The following is a 10000-nucleotide window of genomic DNA, read 5'->3' as shown; positions in this document are numbered from 1 at the left end:
TCACGGAGGTTATAGTACTGCATTATTACCTCAACAAACGCAAGATGACGACATCGGGACATGAACCTAGGATGAGCCGGTCTGCAAACTGCCTGCTAGTTAAGTATACTACAACGGCTTCATCGTTGAACAAAGATGAAATGAATTTATATCCTCAAATTCGTGCATCACACGATCGTCAGCCCCCCAACTTAATCGATACCCAATATTCGTTACCACATGATGCACTACGCAATGTTCGTTGGGCGTCACATTATATGGGATTTATATAAGGACCAACATTCTAACCAACAACGATTATATCCCGAGTTCAAAAGTCAAACATGCAGAATGCCTAGAAAAGTTTTACGGTGTGATTCATGAACATTCCCTGCTTACCATACACGCTTACAGCGCTACATGCACATGCAGTGGGCTCCGCTGGACTGCGGCCAGCAAACTGCATCATTCATACCCTCCATCTGTTCTCATCCGGTCGGCTTTAAGTCCATGCTAAACCATATAACCCAAAAACAATCGATCGGCATCTAGAAGTATTCCGTAGTGACGCCGCTTTAGCAGGAATCAAACAGAGGCTGTTGGTGCCACCGCCGCTTGCCACAGGACCACTGTTGCACCAACCAACTTGGGTGAAAATATTTTATTCATCCGTCTCATCAAGAAGTCAACGGTTCCGCCTCTTCTAGATCATTCAATCAAACTGTCCGAGCTGATGGATCCGAGCGGCGACGAACCGACTTCTGACCGACTGCTACTACACGACCAAGGAGTGGGGCTCCAACGAAAACAAACTGCCACGGCATGTACGCGTGAACAACGGGGTCTTCTTAGAAGGGACGTAAAGTAATGGGTTGGTCCCGCTCTTTTTGCCTCCGCTCCAGTTTGACCAATTTCAAAGTCTAATACGATGCCCCCCCCCCCCCCTTCCGACGCTAGAGTAATCGAGAAACATTGCGAAGCAATCTTTGTCCTCCGATTACGTATAGGAGCCATCAGGCACAGCACCGCTGGGCTAATCCCATGCATCGATCAGCCGACAGCCAAGAACTCCATAGACGTCATTCTGGCAGCAGGCGCAAGAATAAACTGAGGATGCCTTTGTAGGATATTAAGCAACATGGAGGCATGGGGACCGCCACCGCGCCACTAATTGAGGTTAGCGCTCTGTGATGAGCTCATAATTTCTAGCAGGGACGGAAGTTCAGCGAACCGGTTACAACACAGAAACTGTATCCGCACAACATTGACCTCCACTATGAACAATCTATTGGCGGTAACTTTACGCCAGTCCGAGGGAATTCTTGAAAGTCTTCCAGCCCGGACTTTTACTCGAAGAAGCGCACAAAATTCAATCGCCAGACCAGCGCCACAGCTTATTATCTAACAGCGCCCACAACGCCGACAACGAACGTACAACGTACCTTTTTGCTTTCCTTTCTGGCACCTTAGTATTGACACGGTGCACTCCTCATGGTAAGGTGGTTCTTCCGCTTCGGATTCGTATTGTCTTTCGTTTCAACTTAGAAAACGGCTCCGCTATAAACGAATCTAGTACGCGCAGCAATCCACACAGGGAATGATTAACACTGAAGTGATCTCTTGCCGTTTTTCGGTTTAATACACAACTCCAAAAAAATCATCACTGCCACCTACACTATATTCCAGCTTTGGCTGGCACGTGCTGCACGTGCAAACCCGCCTCACGTACCACCCACACTCGCTATTGTTTCAATTTTCCGCCGCCGGTTTTCCATTCCACGTCGACCGTTGGCTGGACACAAAATTAGCTTTCCACCACAGCCTACTCCGGAGTTTGCCCGTGGATCGGTCTTTTGTTCAAGTTCCTTGACAACGTCTTGTAAGGGCTGAGGACGAGTTTGAGGTGGCTGATCGTCGAACAATTCCAGATTTTTATTTTCTTCCACCCCGCACCTGGCCCCTCGACCGTCTGGTAAGGACAAGGAAGGATGGCGCACAACACTGGTACACTGAGGGGGCTAAACAATTTTACCACCACCAGCAGGACGACGAACAACAATCGACACGGTTTCTTTGGCGAAACTTTTCCGGATTCTATTTCATTTCAGCTACGGGGAGTTTGGAGCACACATACACCTGCACACCCTGGCGATACACCTGTACACACCGACTAAGAAGACGGTGGGGAGAGGGGGGGGGGGGGGGGGAGAAAGGAAGAAATGAAACGGTCTGCTTATCACCGGGAAAACTCGTCAAACAGCGAACACAAAGATTTCCACACAAACACACATACACCATGTTTCCTATTTTCTTTTTTTATTTCTTTTGGGGTGCACACATACACACTCGTCAGTGCACGGAGGACACAGCCTTCTTCTCTCCTGTTGCTTCACCGCATCCTGTTGCTTCACAGCGACAAGAAGAGCCAAGGATGCGGGGGGGGGGGGGGGATGTCATGGTACTCCTACCCACCGGGAATCGTCCGGCCCGGCCTGTCAACGGCACAACCACACCACACCGTCAGACACAATTGTTACGTATTCCATCCAATCGAGCGAGGAAAATTCCGATTTTCACCTGGTACCACCTATTTCCCCTATCCCGGCTCGCATCTCGCATTTCCAACAGAAGAAGAAGGGCCCCACTCACACCACCATCATCCACGTCACACGGAACACTTGGATCGCACACATTGTCTAAGGCACCAGGCCAGGGATCCACTGCCGCCACCATTGGGAGCCACGTTGTTTCAAGGCAACAGCCGGTGTAATCGTGGCGAGTTGACCACGAGCTCGGCTCTACTGCGTACTGGCCGTGGCCACTAATTCAATTAAACGCGCACTTGCTGCACTCGTCGTCGTATTTGAAACCACGAACGGGAATGGAACACGAAAGCCATACGGAACCGTGCACACGAACCGATTCGCGGCACAAATTTACACCCAAATCGCTTACCAGCAAGTAGCGGATGTGAAACACTAAAAATGGCGCATCACTATATCACTAAAAATGGCACTCGGTGCATTTCATCCTTCAGCACAACGAAATTCCACCAACGGCTAGCATCTGTGAGTATCCTAGTAAGCATTGATCACTTGAGGGCACTTCCTAGTTGGTTGAGCGCGAGAAGCAACCGCAAAACCGAACCACGTTCCTCCGGTGTCATCTCGGTTGTGGCGTGTGGCGCGACGGCATTTCGCTATGATGGAAAAATCGAGCTCGAAAACCGAATGCCCGACCACCGATCGAAACTGGCCACAACCAACATTCACAAACACACGCAGACACACCGGAAAAAGGGACGAACAGAGAGCAGTAGACGGTTTCTCGGATTACCATCGCAACGGTCCCTCCAGGACCCAGGACCCTCGCCAACAAATACGGTTCTGTGGTGCAACAAAAAAAACCTTCCTCACAACCACAAACAGTGGAGCGCGTTACACGCATACCACGGAAGCGAGCGCCACATCATGTACTAGATGCAACCAGTTGCATTCGCGACCCCCCCCAGGCAGCACGGGATGCAAGTCCAGTGCACATGCGTTCGATCGTGTGTCTCTGTCTCTCGCTCTCGCTCTCTGTTAGACACACACTCCGGGACAACGGAGCAAACTGTTGCCATTACGACATTAGCATCGTCTACTGGAAGGGTGGCCACAGATTACACTGCCGGTAGTTCCGGTGATTGGCAAAAACCGGAAAGAATATTTCTTTGCTTCGTGTTTGCGTGTGTATGTGTGCTGTTCCACAGGTAACTCGATAGCAGAACGTCGTTAAAAGGGCGCCCCACCGATGATGTAATTGGCTGGTTATCATGATCGATTTCCCCGATTTCTTCTGTTCCCTCTCTCGACCCTTGTTTTCAGGTTGTACAGATGTTTCGCTTGTACACACAAAAAAAAATGAAGCAAAGTCGAGGGTAGCTAGGCCGTTTGCCTACGAGTCCCGTTCAACCGGCACTTTTGAGGGTTCCACTCCACAAAGCAGGGTACCACTGGAGCCGGAACAGGGATAGCGAGGCCTAGGATCCTGTTTGCAGACACAGAGTCAGGGGGAGAACAAATAATTGGCTGAAGAAGTTGTAAACTTTTGTGTTCCTCTGGTGCTGGTTCAAATATTCTAAACAGAAAAAAAGGATTCTTTTTGCAGTAAACATCACGCAGAGGTAGCAAAAAACATGGGAGGCAACTTTTTTACATGCTAAAACTTGATAACATTCTCACTCATCCAAAGCACTCATCACTTAACTGGAGAAAGGGAATTTCTGTTGCAAAGAAAAAATCCTACCCCCGTGATCACTGCTCACTGACACATCACACTCCCAATTTGCATCTCACTAGCCCACCAGTAGCATCCAAATGGATGACCAACATTACAGCTACACCACTGCTGTTACATTGCTTTCTAGTGCGATAAGCATATTTTGTCGTCGACTTCGACAGCGACTTCGCGTCGACAAACATGCAAGTGAACAAATTGCATCGCAATTTCGTCCGTGTATGTGTTGGTTGCAGTAGGCTACACAATTGGAATCTAATGCATCGGCACCACTACCACATAGAGTGAGAGAGAGAGTAACGAGAACAACAAATTTTCGCTTCTACCATGCGCCTCCTTGGTTGCAGCTTTTTTGCCACCACCATGCTGGAGCAACGCATACTCCGTAATCTTATCCTCCCCCAACCTGCCACTAACAATCTTTACCACACCATTCACTGGAGAGCCAGCGCTGCGATCCCGAACTACACTCCCCCGGGGGGGGGGGGGGGGGGGTCATTAGTGCACGCTGATGACGTTCGACTACTAACCACGCGAGCGAACGAGCGAATGGATTGTTAATGTGAACACACAGGGAGGGAGTTGATTCCATCAACACAAACAAGCACAAAGCGCCGCTTATCGTACGCTATTCTAACTCGCTCTCCTCGCTAAAACACCCCCGCTTCCCCCGGCCCCCTGTAACGTTCTCACGCAAACTGCAACCGCGCGGTTGAAAAGTGCATCGTGTTGCACTTTTGCCACGCGATGTGCGTGTGCGTCATTGCGCCGCGGAACTTGTACCTCAGGTGGTGCGGGAGAGGAAGTTTGAGGGCTCCACCATTCATTCATTAGCTCGTGTCGTCGTGTTCCTCGGTGTGTGCGCTGCTCCACCGCTGCTCCGTCTCTCCTGCCACACGATCGTTCATCGAATGTCACCTAGATCGTAGTAGGCAGGCCCTTCTAGCCATTAACACTCTTTCTCTCTCATCACACACTTTGCAAATTCACATTCACTACACAGAGTAAGCAGCGCAAGCAGCGAGCAACAACAACAACAAGGTCATCCAAGACAACAAGATGGTGAAGAAGATGGGCCAACCAGGCTCCACTGGTCACCCGACACGTGTGCATCACAAACAAAGCGCGTCAACACAGTCGAGCGTCATCGTTTTGCACCGTTCAGCATGATATCTGATTCCTGGGAGCGAGACTGGAAATGACGGAACGCATGTATCATATCACCGACACTAACCGTACGCACGTGGCGAAAGCAAAACAAATCTATACACCCCTGGCGCGGCTTGAGTGTGCCAATCTTGACCAATCGCGAATCACAAGTGCATCCCATCCACTCATCGCACAACGGACCGGACACAGCACACAAAGTTTCGAATCTCGACCATTGTCACTGCATATCCTGCCATCATTCCATCAGGAACACCGTTGAATGGATAGCAACATGTTTTACAATAACTTGTTTTACTCCGGTTGTTTTTATACTTAAAAACAGAAACATTCAAACTCGCGAATAAAATAAAGACACACGTGTAGAGGAGGGCGCAACCGCACGGGCCAACGTTCGTGAATCGTTTGAATTGCGAGCGCCCGCGATGAGAGGTCCCCCCCCAAAGCACTGGCGTTCATTCGAAACCACCCGTTCACTCTCCATATACACTTCACTCGCGCAACTCTCCAAAGGCAACGGCAGGCCTTTTCCCCATTCGCCTTTACCCAACGGGGGGATCGGCATGGTGCGATGTGGAGTGATCGATGCGCCGCATCTGCACCCCGGATGATCGAGGTGTTTGTTATGGACAGATGGATGGATCGTCGTCCACGAATAGTGATGAAGTCTTGGATCTTGGATGATTATTCGAGAAGAATCACAGAGGAGAAGACGCGACCGTCCACCAAACCCCTTTCTGGTTCGTTCTTCGTAGCGATGGTCGTCGAAGATTGCATATCGACCTACGCCACCACCAGATTACCTATGCAGCAGCATTCAGCGAGGCAAAGGCTAGGCCCAGGTACTGTTGCGTTCCGGATTGAGTAATCAATCGCACTAGCGTGCATAATTTGGCATTTGAGGACATTCGAAAAATGTGCTAATAGAAGAATCGAAGGTCGCCAACGATCTCTATCGATCGGTCTGTCACTGGCATACTGGCCATACGGGTCCTCGTGGAGTATCCCAACGTTTATGAATATCCAATTGCGCACCACGTACATATCGATTGCAATTCTATGCTATGCTATTAAAATCATCACCCCGCAAAGTCGGACACATGCTAAGGGAAAAGAAACGCCCACGAGGCTCCGATGTACTCGGATTTGCATACGATCCACCCAAAAAAGCGTCTTCATTTATTATTCAAGCGACAGTTTGAATGTTTATCGGGATGGTCGAAAGGTAATAATAAAGCTCACCTCACGAGCCTTAGGAAGAAAGAAACAAAACAAGAAAAGGCTTCCAGTATCTATCACTATAGAGTGTGGATCGAAATCGAGAGCAAATGGCGCCAGACCTGTGGGAGATGATCACCGCCTTGGGTCGTCCCAACGTGGAACAAAAACGGTGTGGAGCAGTCGAAGAATGAACATCCTACCACGAGCCACACGCAACGTCACGTTCACATTCCAGTTCACGTCGTCGTTTGCCCTGCGGAGCAATGCTGCTACTACTGCTTATCAGCTTCAGGCCTCCCAGAGAAGCCTTCCCCCTCCGGAGGTGGCTCGTGCGAGTTTGTTTTGTTTGTCTGGGCAATGAAGGGAGCCAACAGCGCAGCTCTCAGGGCACAGAACAGAGCGGCTCGGTGCATCGTTCTCGTGTTGCACTCATGCGGCGATTAGATTGCATAACTGCGCACCAGCACCATCAAAGGCAGTGCAGTGCAACGCGGTGACAGAATCGACGCTGAGCACACGGTGGTGCACTTCTACGAACCGGTATCATCCGGTTAGTCCCAATACCAAATAAGATGCAACTCATCTCGCTAATATGTCGCGCTGTCGTGATAGCACCGGTTTCCGAATATTAATTCACATTATTAACGATCTGCGGTTCGTCCAAAGAGCGATTAATCATATTGCGCTCGAAAATCATTTATTTTCAAGCATTATTTGTTACGCGACATACCCGCGGTTACCGATTGAAGGTCACGTGTTATGGAGTATCGAAGCCGAGCCCAGATAGAAGGTGCCCTCTACTATACGTGCTTCCTCGGCTGATCCGCCAGAGCCAGAACGTTCTGATAAACGATAAACGGCTGCTACACGTCTAATGCGTATACCTTTTCATTCGATGATGAACTTTGAACCAGCAGCAGCAGCAGTATTTCTTGCACCTGTTGGTGGTGTTACCTGTTCGGACTGTCGGAGGATTCAAATCCGCAAACGAAGCTCTGCAGCACACCCTCTGGTAGTGTTGTATTCGTATTATCACTTTATTTTGTTTCTTATTCGCAGTAATGTTTCAGTGTTTCTGTGGTTTGCAGTGCAGCGCTACTGCTCTTCCGGAACTTCCGTCCTTTTCCTTACATTGAGTGCCTTCTCGTCTCCGTTTCTTGCCTGGAGTCTGTGTTTTTTTCGTTCATCTTCTTCTTAAACAATTCTCTTCCTTTCCCGCGCCACGAACTTTACACATTATTCGTTCCGCTTCAAATCTCCGGGAATAATGCAAATGCCAAGCTGCGGCAACCACAATCGGTACTTAATTTATTGGATTGGTTTTGTTCTCGTTTTTTTTGCTCCATTTTACTGATTCATTGGGATTTCATTTTCAATCTTTGTGATGGTAAATTTGAGTGTTACATGAACTTGCACATGTGGGAAGGTACACTTACAATCGCGGTCTGCTTTCTCCCCCCTCTCTCTCTCTCTCTATTTGTGTATCGACGAATAAGAAAAGACACATCGAAGTTTTCTCAAATCTGGCACTGCTCCTCTTCTTCACCTTAACACATGATGATTTTGCGAATAAAAATGCACAATTTCCTTCCGTTCACCTGCGTTCTGCATTTTTTTTTTGTTTTCACCAAAGTATCATTGTTAATATTGTGTCCATTTGTTTTTATCTCTGCCTTTTTTTCTCATTCTGCCAGTTTTACTTGCTACGCAGTTTATTTGATTTAACTTTTGTATGGTACGGTTGTGTGTTTACGGTACTTGGTGAGACTTGGCGATTTGGCCGGCCACTTTTGTAGGGTGGCTTCTTTTTGTTAAGGATAAAAAGGTTTTTGTTACCGACGCGCCCCACCTTCCTATATGGCGTAGTGGAACTCCCATTACAGACCATACACACCTGTTAAACGGTTTTAAGACGTTATGCGACACGCGTATGATTTTCTGGATTTACGGATAGTATGTATAATATATACGTTTAAAAGGATTGATTTGCTTCATTCATTTAGAGATGCATTATCATACACTTAAACATGGAAATATGCAAACTTGAGATGAAGAAACATGGCCTGCACAAAGAGCGAAATCAGGATGAGCAGCACTAACCGGATAACCATTACTTTATCACCACCATTTCTAAACAAGGGTTCGATTGCGTTTTTTATGATTTTGTTTCGTTCTCTTTGTTACAAAATCAATTGATCATAGTAAAAGGTAGCAAGTTGTCTCACAAAAGTCCCTCTGGATTTATCGCTGCAGGTTGGCGGCTAGTACAGGAATTGCATTAAAAGGAGTTCAAAACACCTGGCCACCAGACCATGTCGCGTCATGACTTCGGAAGTGGAAAAACTAACTAAATGCTTTCGTCATTCATATAAAAAGGAAGCTAATGGAACTAAAAAATATCGTTTCGTTTAAAAATGAGACTAAAACTATGAAAAAAAAAACTATGTCTTTCTGCCGGCTTTATCGCTCTCCCGTACCGGCCTGGTCGCATTGCCCGCGCTCGAACATTGTTGACCAGCAAAAGCAAATTCGAATAAAATAAGTTTACGATTTCGAAGATAAACTAATAACGAGATTCTACTAGTAGCTCATAGGCTGCCCTACTGCACAATCCTCCGATGTTCCTCCCCACACACAGTAATGACTACCACAAGCGGAACGAGAAACAGCACAGATTTCCATCCGCACACATCCAGTTTTTGGTTTGGACTCGTACACAAATTTTAGCGGGGATTCATAAACGCTGAGCTAGTGGTTTCAGTAAAATTAATCAGCCTTGTTACGTCCATAAATCGAGTCCCTTTCCGTGCTCTATTCCACGCGCTATAATCTGAACAACAATTCGATTTCTGTGAACGATGGGTACGAAATAAAAAGCACAGATACGATGTAAATGTTACAAGCGATACATTTTAGAGTAACCTACTCGGAAAAACCCTGGCAGAACCGGTGCCATTGGTCGGGGGAGAGAGAATTGTGTATAATTGCCTAGCGCAGTACGAGCTACACTGAAGCGTAGGACAGAATGCGACACGTGGTACCACCACAATCAATTCTACTGATAAACTGAGCATCTTCAGGTTCCTTCAGGAGCCTTCGGAACCTTCAAACCGTTAGCTTGGTTCCATTGATTAAAGTGTATGTAATCTTATGCCTTCGCTATCGTCGTAGCACTTGCTTGCTTACTCTGTCCCCACCTGCCGATAATCGCTTCAATCTCTTCTGGAATGGCTTTTCGGTGCACTGTTTGATTTTGTATTAACGCGGCAGTTCAAAATTATTTCACATTCGAGAACTGAACATTCGCTAACATAAGGCTGGAATTCTAAAAATAAGAAGATTTTGTAGTACGACG

At 47.6% G+C, this 10000-nt stretch overlaps 2 protein-coding genes across 6 annotated transcripts in view; both read right to left on the bottom strand.

Annotated features, from left to right (window-relative positions):
• LOC126574678 (circadian locomoter output cycles protein kaput) overlaps nt 1–4698 on the bottom strand; it is a 10729-nt gene extending 6031 nt beyond the window's left edge. Inside the window, exons 1-2 of the mRNA XM_050235008.1 lie at nt 4203–4698; nt 1422–2149 (exon numbers count right to left, since the gene is read on the bottom strand). The gene's annotated coding sequence lies outside the window, so the exon portion shown is untranslated. The remainder of the gene's footprint in view (nt 1–1421; nt 2150–4202) is intronic.
• Nucleotides 4699–7658: 2960 nt separating this feature from the next.
• LOC126578750 (prominin-like protein) overlaps nt 7659–10000 on the bottom strand; it is a 40891-nt gene continuing 38549 nt past the window's right edge. For all 5 annotated transcript variants that reach the window (XM_050241633.1, XM_050241637.1, XM_050241636.1 and 2 more), the window contains one exon: nt 7659–10000. This exon is cut by the window's right edge and continues 736 nt beyond it. The gene's annotated coding sequence lies outside the window, so the exon portion shown is untranslated.

Source organism: Anopheles aquasalis, chromosome 3, assembly GCF_943734665.1.
Source record: "Anopheles aquasalis chromosome 3, idAnoAquaMG_Q_19, whole genome shotgun sequence".
Classification (NCBI taxonomy): Eukaryota; Metazoa; Arthropoda; class Insecta; order Diptera; family Culicidae; genus Anopheles; species Anopheles aquasalis.
Note: the sequence above shows the minus strand (reverse complement) of the source record. Positions and strands in the feature narration are given on the sequence as shown.